At 37.3% G+C, this 15,516-nt stretch overlaps 1 protein-coding gene across 2 annotated transcripts in view; it reads left to right on the top strand.

Annotated features, from left to right (window-relative positions):
* The first annotated feature begins 1,044 nt into the window (after positions 1-1,044).
* The window catches only part of LOC134099068 (NACHT, LRR and PYD domains-containing protein 12-like), a 59,866-nt gene continuing 45,394 nt past the window's right edge, over positions 1,045-15,516 (top strand). For both annotated transcript variants that reach the window (XM_062551813.1, XM_062551904.1), the window contains exons 1-15: positions 1,045-1,112; positions 1,917-2,012; positions 2,330-2,445; positions 3,223-3,398; positions 4,208-4,303; positions 5,116-5,208; positions 7,137-7,228; positions 8,023-8,199; positions 9,025-9,120; positions 9,644-9,738; positions 10,534-10,710; positions 11,535-11,630; positions 12,150-12,244; positions 13,039-13,215; positions 15,195-15,290. The gene's annotated coding sequence lies outside the window, so the exon portion shown is untranslated. The remainder of the gene's footprint in view (positions 1,113-1,916; positions 2,013-2,329; positions 2,446-3,222; positions 3,399-4,207; positions 4,304-5,115; positions 5,209-7,136; positions 7,229-8,022; positions 8,200-9,024; positions 9,121-9,643; positions 9,739-10,533; positions 10,711-11,534; positions 11,631-12,149; positions 12,245-13,038; positions 13,216-15,194; positions 15,291-15,516) is intronic.

Genomic DNA, 15,516 nt, shown 5'->3' with positions numbered 1-15,516 from the left:
CGCTTAGCGTCGTGCCTAACAACGCCCTTTAGCCGTTCGATTATACAGTATAAACCACGGCCTATCGGGGCTTATTGCTTAATTATCCTTAGCATTCGCTTCCAATAACTCTTATCAGTGTTGCTGATTGTACCTCTGCCGCTTTGTCATTCAATCCTGGCCAGCATTTAATCCCTAAATTCCTGAACATGTCAGTTAGCAGCCACATCTTCAGCAGCCATGTTCTTACTCCACGATAAACTTCAGCTTTATGGCTAAATGAACTTAAATGAACTTCAACCAACTAAACTGAACTGCACAACTAGCTAAACTGTATGGCCACTTCCTGTTCCAACATGAGTGTCCACCAGTGCACAAAGCAAGGTCCATAAAGATATGGAGGACAGAGTTTGGTGTGGATGAACTTGACTGGCCTGCACAATCCTGACCTCAACCCAATATAACATCTTTGGGATGAATTAGAGTGGATCCTGAGAGCCAGTCGCCTCGTCCAACATCAGTGTGTGACCTCACAAAAGCACTGCTGAATGAATGGTCAAACAATATAAATAATAACCCATAATCACACTCCTAAACCTTGTGGAAAGTCTTCCCTGTTATACAGTAGCTGCAAAGGGTGGACCAGCGTCATAATAAACCCTATGGATTACAGATGGGATGCGACTGAAGGTCATATGTGAGTCAAGGCAGGTGAGCGAATACTTTTGGCAATATAGGGTCTCTCTCATTGTATGCCATGCCAATAGTCTGCTAAAGTTGATCTATTTGGTCATTTTTTTAGGTTGAGTTCTTAATTTTATGGAGTCAGATTAATTGTGGTTTCTTGTAATATTACCATTGATTCAACAGACTGTCCGATTGTTCATACACGTGCCAACCTTGAACGCAATTCTTATCTGTGAGGAGCACATTGCGGCCTCTCGGTTCACTACAACTAGAAGAGACATTAATGAATGAGGAGGAAAGAGTAAAACATTCATGACCAGGTTAGGTGCTTTCCTCTTGACAGAATGAACATGCCTTAAACCTCCCAAGACAGAACAAGTCCAGCCAGTTGTCTACAAGGAGCCTCTGAGACTCAAGGAAATGAAAACTGAATAAAACTCAAAACTGTAAGTTCCTTCATTTACAGAATATTAGAGTTGTATGCAATGTTCATTACCCTTCTCTTAAGTTTTGGAGATGTTTACACTTACCATTTGTAAGTAATATTTATATGGAGTCCTATTTGTGGCCTTAGCAGTTGAAGTTAAGAGGTAATTTTAGTGCCCATACATTTCCAAATGTTAGACTTTATAAAACAACATGGTCACAGTGGTTAGATCTATTAGAACTTCACAGGAAGAGGTTAAACTTCACCACCTAATGTTTTAAATTACATGTCTGAAAGATGAAACCTTTTCAGTTGTTTCGATAGTTCCTTAGTGTATAAAGGTACAGTATGACACTTCTCTTTTTGGACTTGCCAGAAAAAGTTTAGAGACTAGATCAATAATTCTAGCCATTTCGCTTTTGATTGCATCAACATGACTAGACTAGAGATTCTAGTTTGATTTCTGTTTAGTTTGTGTAATTACTTGATCAAACTCACTTGTTTGATCAAACTGAAAAGGAGGTTAGAGAGAGTATGAAAAAGATATTGATGGGGAGGATGGAGTTGTTTGTGTGAGGAAGGAGTTAAACATTTATGAGAAATATTTTGTTCTTGATCTGACTACCTCAACTTGCTGTGTTCTCTACTGGGAGCGTCTCATGTGTGTCCCGGGGAATCATTGTCCAAAACTTCAGAAAGTTGACAAAAAAAAACAAAACGCTGTGGTAGTCAGAATAAATAAAATCATTCTATTAAACAAGCTCAAAACAGGTTAAACATACATGACAAGATGACGTCTTGGTTCTGTGGTTGATTGTTTCAGCAGACCTTCACTTCCTGATACAGAACAAGTCCAGCCAGTTCTCTACAGGGAGCGCCTGAGACTCAAGGGAATAACAACTGAATAAAGCTGAAAACTGTAAGTTGTTTACCAAGTGAGCTGTACGCAATGTTCATTACATGTCTCTTGAGGTTTGGAGGTGTCTGTACATAACATTTGCAGGTAATGTTTGTATGGAGTCCCATTTGTGGCCATATACTGTTTAAAGGCACTAGTGTACAAAGGCAACATTGTGGTTGGTTCTGTTTTAGAACTTCACAGAGAAGAGTTAAAAATAAAACAAAAAGTGTGCTTGCGATAGTCATAATAAATAAAATCATTCTATTAAACAAGATCAAAACAGGTTAAACATACATGACAAGATGACTTATTGGTTCTGCGGTTGATTGTTTCAGCAGACCTTAACCTCCTGATACAGAACAAGTTCTGCCAGTTCTCTATGGGAGTGTGTGATACTCGAGGAAATAACAGCTAAATAAAACTCAAAACTGTAAGTTCCTTTGTTTACCAAGTGAGTTGAATTGAATGTTCATTACATTTCTCTTGAGGTTTGGAGATGTTTATACCATTTGTAAGTAAAATTTGTATGGAGTCCTATTTGTGGCCCTACTGATAGCAGTTTAAGTTAAGAATGGCAATCTCAATGCCCATACATTTCCAAATATTGTTCCTGTTAGACTTTATAAAACAACATGGTCACGCTGGTTAGATCTATTAGAACTTCACAGAAAGAAGTTAAAGTTTACCACCAAATGTTTTGAATTATATGTCTGGAAGATGCAACCTGTTCAGTTGTTTTGATACAGTAGTTCCTTAATGTATAAAGGTATGACACTTCTCTTCCTGGACACATCAGAAAAAGTTTCGAGACTAGATCAATAATTCTAGCCATTTCGCTTTTGATTGCAACAACATGAATTTCTAGATTCTAGTTCTATTTAGTTTGTGTAATTACTCGATCAAACTCACTGTTGTTTGATCAAACTGAAAAGGAGGTTAGAGAGAGTATGAAAAAGATATTGATGGGGAGGATGGAGTCGTTTGTGTGAGGAAGGAGTTAAACATTTACTGTGTGACAAAATATTTTGTTGTTGATAATCTGACCACCTCAACTTGTTGTGTTCTCTACTGGGAGCGTCTCATGTGTGTCCTGGAGAATCATTGTCCAAAAATTCAGAAAGTTGACAAAAAAACTTTGTGGTAGTCATAATAAATAAAATCATTCTATTAAACAAGCAGGTTAAACATTTACAAGATGACTTTTTGGTTCTGTGGTTGATTGTTTCAGCAGACCTTAACCTCCTGTGACAGAACAAGTCCAGCCAGTTCTCCACAGAAGACTTCTTGGTTCTGCGGTTGATTGTTTCAGCAGACCTTAACCTCCTGATACAGAACAAGTTCTGCCAGTTCTCTATGGGAGCGTGTGATACTCGAGGAAATTACAACTGAATAAAACTCAAAACTGTAAGTTCCTTTGTTTACCAAGTGAGTTGAATCGAATGTTCATAACATTTCTCTTGAGGTTTGGAGATGTTTAGACTATTTGTAAGTAAAATTTGAATGGAGTCCTATTTGTGGGCCTATTGAGAGTAGTTTAAGTTAAGAGCAGAATGGCAATCTTAGTGCCCATACATTTCCAAATATTGTTCCTGTTAGACTTTATGAAACAACATGGTCATGCTGGTTAGATCTATTAGAACTTCACAGAAAGAAGTTAAAGTTTATCACCAAATGTTTTAAATTATATGTCTGAAAGACGCAACCTTTTCAGTTGTTTTGATAGTTCCTTAGTGTATAAAGGTACAGTATGACACTTCTCTTGCTGGACATGCCAGGAAATGTTTCGAGACTAAATCAATAATTCTAGCCATTTCGCTTTTGATTGCATCAACATGACTAGACTAGAGATTTCTATTTAGTTTGTGTAATTACTTGATCAAACTCACTGTTGTTTGATCAAACTGAAAAGGAGGTTAGAGAGAGTATGAAAAAGATATTGATGGGGAGGATGGAGTTGTTTGTGTGAGGAAGGAGTTAAACATTTATGAGAAATATTTTGTTCTTGATCTGACTACCTCAACTTGCTGTGTTCTCTACTGGGAGCGTCTCATGTGTGTCCCGGGGAATCATTGTCCAAAACTTCAGAAAGTTGACAAAAAAAAAAAAAACGCTGTAGTAGTCAGAATAAATAAAATCATTCTATTAAACAAGCTCAAAACAGGTTAAACATACATGACAAGATGACGTCTTGGTTCTGTGGTTGATTGTTTCAGCAGACCTTCACTTCCTGATACAGAACAAGTCCAGCCAGTTCTCTACAGGGAGCGCCTGAGACTCAAGGGAATAACAACTGAATAAAGCTGAAAACTGTAAGTTGCTTACCAAGTGAGCTGTACGCAATGTTCATTACATGTCTCTTGAGGTTTGGAGATTTGCAGGTAATGTTTGTATGGAGTCCTATTTATGGGCCTATTGAGAGTACAGTAGTTTAAGTTAAGAGCAGAATGGCAATCTTAGTGCCCATACATTTCCAAATATTGTTCCTGTTAGACTTTATGAAACAACATGGTCACGCTGGTTAGATCTATTAGAACTTCACAGAAAGAAGTTAAAGTTTACCACCAAATGTTTTAAATTATATGTCTGAAAGACGCAACCTTTTCAGTTGTTTTGATAGTTCCTTAGTGTATAAAGGTACAGTATGACACTTCTCTTGCTGGACATGCCAGGAAATGTTTCGAGACTAGATCAATAATTCTAGCCATTTCGCTTTTGATTGCATCAACATGACTAGACTAGAGATTGTAGTTTGATTTCTATTTAGTTTGTGTAATTACTTGATCAAACTCACTGTTGTTTGATCAAACTGAAAAGGAGGTTAGAGAGAGTATGAAAAAGATATTGATGGGGAGGATGGAGTTGTTTGTGTGAGGAAGGAGTTAAACATTTATGAGAAATATTTTGTTCTTGATCTGACTACCTCAACTTGCTGTGTTCTCTACTGGGAGCGTCTCATGTGTGTCCCGGGGAATCATTGTCCAAAACTTCAGAAAGTTGACAAAAAAAAAAAACCCGCTGTAGTAGTCAGAATAAATAAAATCATTCTATTAAACAAGCTCAAAACAGGTTAAACATACATGACAAGATGACGTCTTGGTTCTGTGGTTGATTGTTTCAGCAGACCTTCACTTCCTGATACAGAACAAGTCCAGCCAGTTCTCTACAGGGAGCGCCTGAGACTCAAGGAAATCACAACTGAATAAAGCTGAAAACTGTAAGTTGTTTACCAAGTGAGCTGTACGCAATGTTCATTACATGTCTCTTGAGGTTTGGAGATTTGCAGGTAATGTTTGTATGGAGTCCTATTTTTGGGCATATACTGTTTAAAGGCACTAGTGTACAGGCCCCAGCCGTGGCGCAACTGGCTGAGGCACCTGCACCACACGCCGGCGACCCGGGTTCGATTCCCGACCGTGGTCCTTTCCGGATCCCGCCCCGACTCTCTCACCCATTCGCTTCCTGTCTCTCTCTACTGTCCTGTCAAAATTAAAGGCACAAAAGCCCAAAAAAATATACTTAAAGGGATATTCCGCCATTTTTGGAAATACGCTCATTTTCCACCTCCCCTCGAGCAAAACAATCGATATTTACCTTGTTCCCGTTCATCCAGCCATTCTGTGAGTCTGGCGATACAACTTTTAGCTTCAGCCTAGCATAGATCACTGAATCGGATTAGACCATTAGCTTCTCGCCTGCTAGCTTCATGTTTAAAAGTGACTAAGATTTCTGATAATTTTCCCATTTAAAACGTGTGTCCTCTCAAGTTAGAAAGTGCAATAAGACCAACTGAAAATGAAACCTGGCGTTTTTCTAGGCTGATTTGACATGGAACTACACTCCCATCTGGCGTAATAATCAAGGCAACTTGCAAACGTACCTTACGCGCAGTGATATCGTACGCAGCATCTGAAAATAGTCCCCATAGACATCAAGCAGTAGTAGTGCCAGTAGCTGCAAGTTGCCTTGATTATTACGCCAGATGAGAATGTAGTTCCATGTCAAATTAGCCTAGAAAAACGGCAGGGTTCATTTTCAGTTGGTCTTATTGCACTTTCTAACTTGAGAGGACACACGTTTTAAATGGGAAAATTACCAGAAATATTAGTCACTTTTAAACATGAAGCTAGCAGGCGAGAAGCTAATGGTCTAATCCAATTCAATGATCTATGCTAGGCTGAAGCTAAAAGTTGTATCGCCAGACTCACAGAATGGCTGGATGAACGGGAACAAGGTAAATATCGATTGTTTTGCTCGAGGGAAGGTGGAAAATGAGCGTATTTCCACAAATGGCGGAATATCCCTTTAAAAAAAAAAAAAAAAAGGCACTAGTGTACAAAGGCAACATTGTGGTTGGTTCTGTTTTAGAACTTCACAGAGAAGAGTTAAAAATAAAAAAAAAAATTAAAAAAAAAGTGTGCTTGCGATAGTCATAATGAATAAAATCATTCTATTAAACAAGATCAAAACAGGTTAACCCTCATGTTGTCCTAAAATCTTACGACGTTCGTTGTCCTTGGGGTCAATTTGACCCCAGCTACAAAAAACTCTCAAAAATGATTAAAATTATTTTTTTTACTCAATTTTTTTTGTGGTAGGTACTTAACAAGAGTGTAATAACCACTTTCAAAAGCCCTACAAAACAATCCCACCCCCCCACACCCCTTTATGAACCCTGGAACCCTGACTGGCAATATGGCCAATCCAGTGTCAACAGCCCAAAGGCTGACTTTTTGGACTTTTTCAGACCTGCCAAAATAACTTATATGTAATATGTACTTGTATATGAAATAATGATAATAGCTACATGTTCTCATACTATTACAATAATAATATCCATAATTTGTCAAATATTCATTTTCATCATGTTTCATAAAAATGGGGTCAAATTGACCCCAATACCACCAACGTAACTATTTTTTTTACAGGACATTGGAAACATATTTTTGTGCAAATTTCATGTTTACTCTGTTGTACCCTTCAAATAAGGAAAAGTCATGAAACTTGAAGCAAAACAAAAAAAGTGAACCATATATTTTATGATGTTAAACACTGCTTGGGGTCAAATTGACCCCAAGGACAACATAAGGGTTAAACATACATGACAAGATGACTTATTGGTTCTGCGGTTGATTGTTTCAGCAGACCTTAACCTCCTGATACAGAACAAGTTCTGCCAGTTCTCTATGGGAGCGTGTGATACTCGAGGAAATAACAACTGAATAAAACTCAAAACTGTAAGTTCCTTTGTTTACCAAGTGAGTTGAATCGAATGTTCATTACATTTCTCTTGAGGTTTGGAGATGTTTATACCATTTGTAAGTAAAATTTGTATGGAGTCCTATTTTTGGCCCTACTGATAGCAGTTTAAGTTAAAAATGGCAATCTCAATGCCCATACATTTCCAAATATTGTTCCTGTTAGACTTTATAAAACAACATGGTCACGCTAGTTAGATCTATTAGAACTTCACAGAAAGAAGTTAAAGTTTACCACCAAATGTTTTGAATTATATGTCTGGAAGATGCAACCTGTTCAGTTGTTTTGAAAGTTCCTTAATGTATAAAGGTATGACACTTCTCTTCCTGGACACGCCAGAAAAAGTTTCGAGACTAGATCAATAATTCTAGCCTTTTCGCTTTTGATTGCATCAACATGAATTTCTAGATTCTAGTTCTATTTAGTTTGTTTAATTACTTGATCAAACTCACTGTTGTTTGATCAAACTGAAAAGGAGGTTAGAGAGAGTATGAAAAAGATATTGATGGGGAGGATGGAGTCGTTTGTGTGAGGAAGGAGTTAAACATTTACTGTATGACAAAATATTTTGTTCTTGATAATCTGACCACCTCAACTTGCTGTGTTCTCTACTGGGAGCGTCTCATGTGTGTCCCGAAGAATCATTGTCCAAAAATTCAGAAAGTTGACAAAAAAAACTTTGTGGTAGTCATAATAAATAAAATCATTCTATTAAACAAGCAGATTAAACATTTACAAGATGACTTTTTGGTTCCGTGGTTGATTGTTTCAGCAGACCTTAACCTCCTGTGACAGAACAAGTCCAGCCAGTTCTCCACAGAAGACTTCTTGGTTCTGCGGTTGATTGTTTCAGCAGACCTTAACCTCCTGATACAGAACAAGTCCAGCCAGTTCTCTACAGGGAGCGTGAGATACTCGAGGAAATTACAACTGAATAAAACTCAAAACTGTAAGTTCCTTTGTTTACCAAGTGTGTTGAATCGAATGTTCATCACATTTCTCTTGAGGTTTGGAGATGTTTAGACCATTTGTAAGTAAAATTTGTATGGAGTCCTATTTATGGGCCTATTGAGAGTACAGTAGTTTAAGTTAAGAGCAGAATGGCAATCTTAGTGCCCATACATTTCCAAATATTGTTCCTGTTAGACTTTATGAAACAACATGGTCACGCTGGTTAGATCTATTAGAACTTCACAGAAAGAAGTTAAAGTTCACCACCAAATGTTTTAAATTATATGTCTGAAAGACGCAACCTTTTCAGTTGTTTTGATAGTTCCTTAGTGTATAAAGGTACAGTATGACACTTCTCTTGCTGGACATGCCAGGAAATGTTTCGAGACTAGATCAATAATTCTAGCCATTTCGCTTTTGATTGCATCAACATGACTAGACTAGAGATTGTAGTTTGATTTCTATTTAGTTTGTGTAATTACTTGATCAAACTCACTGTTGTTTGATCAAACTGAAAAGGAGGTTAGAGAGAGTATGAAAAAGATACTGATGGGGAGGATGGAGTTGTTTGTGTGAGGAAGGAGTTAAACATTTATGAGAAATATTTTGTTCTTGATCTGACTACCTCAACTTGCTGTGTTCTCTACTGGGAGCGTCTCATGTGTGTCCCGGGGAATCATTGTCCAAAACTTCAGAAAGTTGACAAAAAAAAAAAACCCGCTGTAGTAGTCAGAATAAATAAAATCATTCTATTAAACAAGCTCAAAACAGGTTAAACATACATGACAAGATGACGTCTTGGTTCTGTGGTTGATTGTTTCAGCAGACCTTCACTTCCTGATACAGAACAAGTCCAGCCAGTTCTCTACAGGGAGCGCCTGAGACTCAAGGAAATCACAACTGAATAAAGCTGAAAACTGTAAGTTGTTTACCAAGTGAGCTGTACGCAATGTTCATTACATGTCTCTTGAGGTTTGGAGATTTGCAGGTAATGTTTGTATGGAGTCCTATTTGTGGGCATATACTGTTTAAAGGCACTAGTGTACAGGCCCCAGCCGTGGCGCAACTGGCTGAGGCACCTGCACCACACGCCGGCGACCCGGGTTCGATTCCCGACCGTGGTCCTTTCCGGATCCCGCCCCGACTCTCTCACCCATTCGCTTCCTGTCTCTCTCTACTGTCCTGTCAAAATTAAAGGCACAAAAGCCCAAAAAAATATACTTAAAAAAAAAAAAAAAAAGGCACTAGTGTACAAAGGCAACATTGTGGTTGGTTCTGTTTTAGAACTTCACAGAGAAGAGTTAAAAATAAAATATTTTTTTTTTAAAAAAAAGTGTGCTTGCGATAGTCATAATGCATAAAATCATTCTATTAAACAAGATCAAAACAGGTTAAACATACATGACAAGATGACTTATTGGTTCTGCGGTTGATTGTTTCAGCAGACCTTAACCTCCTGATACAGAACAAGTTCTGCCAGTTCTCTATGGGAGCGTGTGATACTCGAGGAAATAACAACTGAATAAAACTCAAAACTGTAAGTTCCTTTGTTTACCAAGTGAGTTGAATCGAATGTTCATTACATTTCTCTTGAGGTTTGGAGATGTTTATACCATTTGTAAGTACAATTTGTATGGAGTCCTATTTGTGGCCCTACTGATAGCAGTTTAAGTTAAAAATGGCAATCTCAATGCCCATACATTTCCAAATATTGTTCCTGTTAGACTTTATAAAACAACATGGTCACGGTAGTTAGATCTATTAGAACTTCACAGAAAGAAGTTAAAGTTTACCACCAAATGTTTTGAATTATATGTCTGGAAGATGCAACCTGTTCAGTTGTTTTGATAGTTCCTTAATGTATAAAGGTATGACACTTCTCTTCCTGGACACGCCAGAAAAAGTTTCGAGACTAGATCAATAATTCTAGCCATTTCGCTTTTGATTGCATCAACATGAATTTCTAGATTCTAGTTCTATTTAGTTTGTTTAATTACTTGATGAAACTCACTGTTGTTTGATCAAACTGAAAAGGAGGTTAGAGAGAGTATGAAAAAGATATTGATGGGGAGGATGGAGTCGTTTGTGTGAGGAAGGAGTTAAACATTTACTGTATGACAAAATATTTTGTTCTTGATAATCTGACCACCTCAACTTGCTGTGTTCTCTACTGGGAGCGTCTCATGTGTGTCCCGAAGAATCATTGTCCAAAAATTCAGAAAGTTGACAAAAAAAAACTTTGTGGTAGTCATAATAAATAAAATCATTCTATTAAACAAGCAGATTAAACATTTACAAGATGACTTTTTGGTTCCGTGGTTGATTGTTTCAGCAGACCTTAACCTCCTGTGACAGAACAAGTCCAGCCAGTTCTCCACAGAAGACTTCTTGGTTCTGCGGTTGATTGTTTCAGCAGACCTTAACCTCCTGATACAGAACAAGTCCAGCCAGTTCTCTACAGGGAGCGTGAGATACTCGAGGAAATTACAACTGAATAAAACTCAAAACTGTAAGTTCCATTGTTTACCAAGTGTGTTGAATCGAATGTTCATCACATTTCTCTTGAGGTTTGGAGATGTTTAGACCATTTGTAAGTAAAATTTGTATGGAGTCCTATTTATGGGCCTATTGAGAGTACAGTAGTTTAAGTTAAGAGCAGAATGGCAATCTTAGTGCCCATACATTTCCAAATATTGTTCCTGTTAGACTTTATGAAACAACATGGTCACGCTGGTTAGATCTATTAGAACTTCACAGAAAGAAGTTAAAGTTTATCACCAAATGTTTTAAATTATATGTCTGAAAGACGCAACCTTTTCAGTTGTTTTGATAGTTCCTTAGTGTATAAAGGTACAGTATGACACTTCTCTTGCTGGACATGCCAGGAAATGTTTCGAGACTAGATCAATAATTCTAGCCATTTCGCTTTTGATTGCATCAACATGACTAGACTAGAGATTGTAGTTTGATTTCTATTTAGTTTGTGTAATTACTTGATCAAACTCACTGTTGTTTGATCAAACTGAAAAGGAGGTTAGAGAGAGTATGAAAAAGATATTGATGGGGAGGATGGAGTTGTTTGTGTGAGGAAGGAGTTAAACATTTATGAGAAATATTTTGTTCTTGATCTGACTACCTCAACTTGCTGTGTTCTCTACTGGGAGCGTCTCATGTGTGTCCCGGGGAATCATTGTCCAAAACTTCAGAAAGTTGACAAAAAAAAAAACCCGCTGTAGTAGTCAGAATAAATAAAATCATTCTATTAAACAAGCTCAAAACAGGTTAAACATACATGACAAGATGACGTCTTGGTTCTGTGGTTGATTGTTTCAGCAGACCTTCACTTCCTGATACAGAACAAGTCGAGCCAGTTCTCTACAGGGAGCGCCTGAGACTCAAGGAAATCACAACTGAATAAAGCTGAAAACTGTAAGTTGTTTACCAAGTGAGCTGTACGCAATGTTCATTATATGTCTCTTGAGGTTTGGAGATTTGCAGGTAATGTTTGTATGGAGTCCTATTTGTGGCCATATACTGTTTAAAGGCACTAGTGTACAGGCCCCAGCCGTGGCGCAACTGGCTGAGGCACCTGCACCACACGCCGGCGACCCGGGTTCGACTCCCGCCCGTGGTCCTTTCCGGATCCCACCCCGACTCTCTCACCCATTCGCTTCCTGTCTCTCTCTACTGTCCTGTCAAAATTAAAGGCACAAAAGCCCAAAAAAATATACTTAAAAAAAAAAAAAGGCACTAGTGTACAAAGGCAACATTGTGGTTGGTTCTGTTTTAGAACTTCACAGAGAAGAGTTAAAAATAAAATATTTTTTTTTAAAAAAAAAGTGTGCTTGCGATAGTCATAATGCATAAAATCATTCTATTAAACAAGATCAAAACAGGTTAAACATACATGACAAGATGACTTATTGGTTCTGCGGTTGATTGTTTCAGCAGACCTTAACCTCCTGATACAGAACAAGTTCTGCCAGTTCTCTATGGGAGCGTGTGATACTCGAGGAAATAACAACTGAATAAAACTCAAAACTGTAAGTTCCTTTGTTTACCAAGTGAGTTGAATCGAATGTTCATTACATTTCTCTTGAGGTTTGGAGATGTTTATACCATTTGTAAGTACAATTTGTATGGAGTCCTATTTGTGGCCCTACTGATAGCAGTTTAAGTTAAAAATGGCAATCTCAATGCCCATACATTTCCAAATATTGTTCCTGTTAGACTTTATAAAACAACATGGTCACGCTAGTTAGATCTATTAGAACTTCACAGAAAGAAGTTAAAGTTTACCACCAAATGTTTTGAATTATATGTCTGGAAGATGCAACCTGTTCAGTTGTTTTGATAGTTCCTTAATGTATAAAGGTATGACACTTCTCTTCCTGGACACGCCAGAAAAAGTTTCGAGACTAGATCAATAATTCTAGCCATTTCGCTTTTGATTGCATCAACATGAATTTCTAGATTCTAGTTCTATTTAGTTTGTTTAATTACTTGATGAAACTCACTGTTGTTTGATCAAACTGAAAAGGAGGTTAGAGAGAGTATGAAAAAGATATTGATGGGGAGGATGGAGTCGTTTGTGTGAGGAAGGAGTTAAACATTTACTGTATGACAAAATATTTTGTTCTTGATAATCTGACCACCTCAACTTGCTGTGTTCTCTACTGGGAGCGTCTCATGTGTGTCCCGAAGAATCATTGTCCAAAAATTCAGAAAGTTGACAAAAAAAACTTTGTGGTAGTCATAATAAATAAAATCATTCTATTAAACAAGCAGATTAAACATTTACAAGATGACTTTTTGGTTCCGTGGTTGATTGTTTCAGCAGACCTTAACCTCCTGTGACAGAACAAGTCCAGACAGTTCTCCACAGAAGACTTCTTGGTTCTGCGGTTGATTGTTTCAGCAGACCTTAACCTCCTGATACAGAACAAGTCCAGCCAGTTCTCTACAGGGAGCGTGAGATACTCGAGGAAATTACAACTGAATAAAACTCAAAACTGTAAGTTCCTTTGTTTACCAAGTGTGTTGAATCGAATGTTCATCACATTTCTCTTGAGGTTTGGAGATGTTTAGACCATTTGTAAGTAAAATTTGTATGGAGTCCTATTTATGGGCCTATTGAGAGTACAGTAGTTTAAGTTAACCCTTAGATGCATAAGTGGGGTCAAAAATGACCCCAGAGGTTGTTTTCTTGCAGTATCTTCTTAATTTTTTTTTTTTTTCATTTAACCTTCCATGTATTCCTCAAATAGGTTGTCTTTGACATGAGGCCATTTGGATTTGTGTCTAATTATTATATTTTTAAAGTAATTTCATGTTTTGTATCAATACCACCGATCCGCATACGTGGGGTCAAAAATGACCCCAAGCATTTTCTTTGGAATTTCAAAAGTTAACCCTAGGATCTTTTGATTTTTATCAAGTGTGGCAGTAAGGTATACATTTACTGTTGATTATCACATCTCATGTCAGCAGTCTCACCATCCTCAAGGCTATTTTTACACAACAACATAAATCTAAGTATCATCATATAATGTGGCGGCCAAGCGTTCATAGCGATGTCGCTTTTTGATCCTTCGATGTCCACTCTTCCTATCATTGTGATGCAGAATTCACCAAGCGATATTTACAGAGGGATTTGTTGATATAGCGTTCTTGGCCTGATCTGTATGACTTTTTATGCCTAAAAATAGGGCGAAAATTCATTTTTTAAGCCAATTGGCAGTATTTTCTGATTTACTGGATAACAAAATAAGATATTCATAATCACCTCTGTAAATGTTTTTTTATTTGATATATTAACACTACAAAAAAACAATTTTCAACCTGGCTTTTTCCAATGGTCAGATTCTTCGCATCAAAACATATATGCAAATTAGCGCATATTTAATTAGACATGGCCTAATTAGCATATTTAAACATAAATACAGAAAACTTGCAATACGTTTTTTTCTCCTATTTATGTGAGTATTCAACTGGTAAAGTTTCATGAAGATATCTCTAAGTTAAAAATTTTACCCTATTCACCTATGTTGAGATCATTTTAGGATGTTTACCTTTTTTGCCTTTCTAAAAGCTGTTTTGTAATAAAATGTTAATAAAAAGTGATACATCATATGTCCAACATGAAATAATAATTTCTTTGACAAATAATTAATAAAAATCATCATCTTTAACCAAAATGAAAGACATTATTTGAGTTTAAAGCAAAAAACGCATTCATTCTAATTGGGGTCATTTTTGACCCCACTCATGGAAGAGTGTAGGTATTGGTAGCCTATGCATCTAAGGGTTAAGAGCAGAATGGCAATCTTAGTGCCCATACATTTCCAAATATTGTTCCTGTTAGACTTTATGAAACAACATGGTCACGCTGGTTAGATCTATTAGAACTTCACAGAAAGAAGTTAAAGTTTACCACCAAATGTTTTAAATTATATGTCTGAAAGACGCAACCTTTTCAGTTGTTTTGATAGTTCCTTAGTGTATAAAGGTACAGTATGACACTTCTCTTGCTGGACATGCCAGGAAATGTTTCGAGACTAGATCAATAATTCTAGCCATTTCGCTTTTGATTGCATCAACATGACTAGACTAGAGATTGTAGTTTGATTTCTATTTAGTTTGTGTAATTACTTGATCAAACTCACTGTTGTTTGATCAAACTGAAAAGGAGGTTAGAGAGAGTATGAAAAAGATATTGATGGGGAGGATGGAGTTGTTTGTGTGAGGAAGGAGTTAAACATTTATGAGAAATATTTTGTTCTTGATCTGACTACCTCAACTTGCTGTGTTCTCTACTGGGAGCGTCTCATGTGTGTCCCGGGGAATCATTGTCCAAAACTTCAGAAAGTTGACAAAAAAAAAAAACCCCGCTGTAGTAGTCAGAATAAATAAAATCATTCTATTAAACAAGCTCAAAACAGGTTAAACATACATGACAAGATGACGTCTTGGTTCTGTGGTTGATTGTTTCAGCAGACCTTCACTTCCTGATACAGAACAAGTCCAGCCAGTTCTCTACAGGGAGCGCCTGAGACTCAAGGAAATCACAACTGAATAAAGCTGAAAACTGTAAGTTGTTTACCAAGTGAGCTGTACGCAATGTTCATTACATGTCTCTTGAGGTTTGGAGGTGTCTGTACATAACATTTGCAGGTAATGTTTGTATGGAGTCCTATTTGTGGCCATATACAGTACTGTATAAAGGCACTAGTGTACAAAGGCAACATTGTGGTTGGTTCTGTTTTAGAACTTCACAGAGAGAGTCTGAGGGCCAGATGTACGTAGATTAGCGATC

This window comes from Sardina pilchardus, chromosome 1, assembly GCF_963854185.1.
Source record: "Sardina pilchardus chromosome 1, fSarPil1.1, whole genome shotgun sequence".
Classification (NCBI taxonomy): Eukaryota; Metazoa; Chordata; class Actinopteri; order Clupeiformes; family Clupeidae; genus Sardina; species Sardina pilchardus.
Note: the sequence above shows the minus strand (reverse complement) of the source record. Positions and strands in the feature narration are given on the sequence as shown.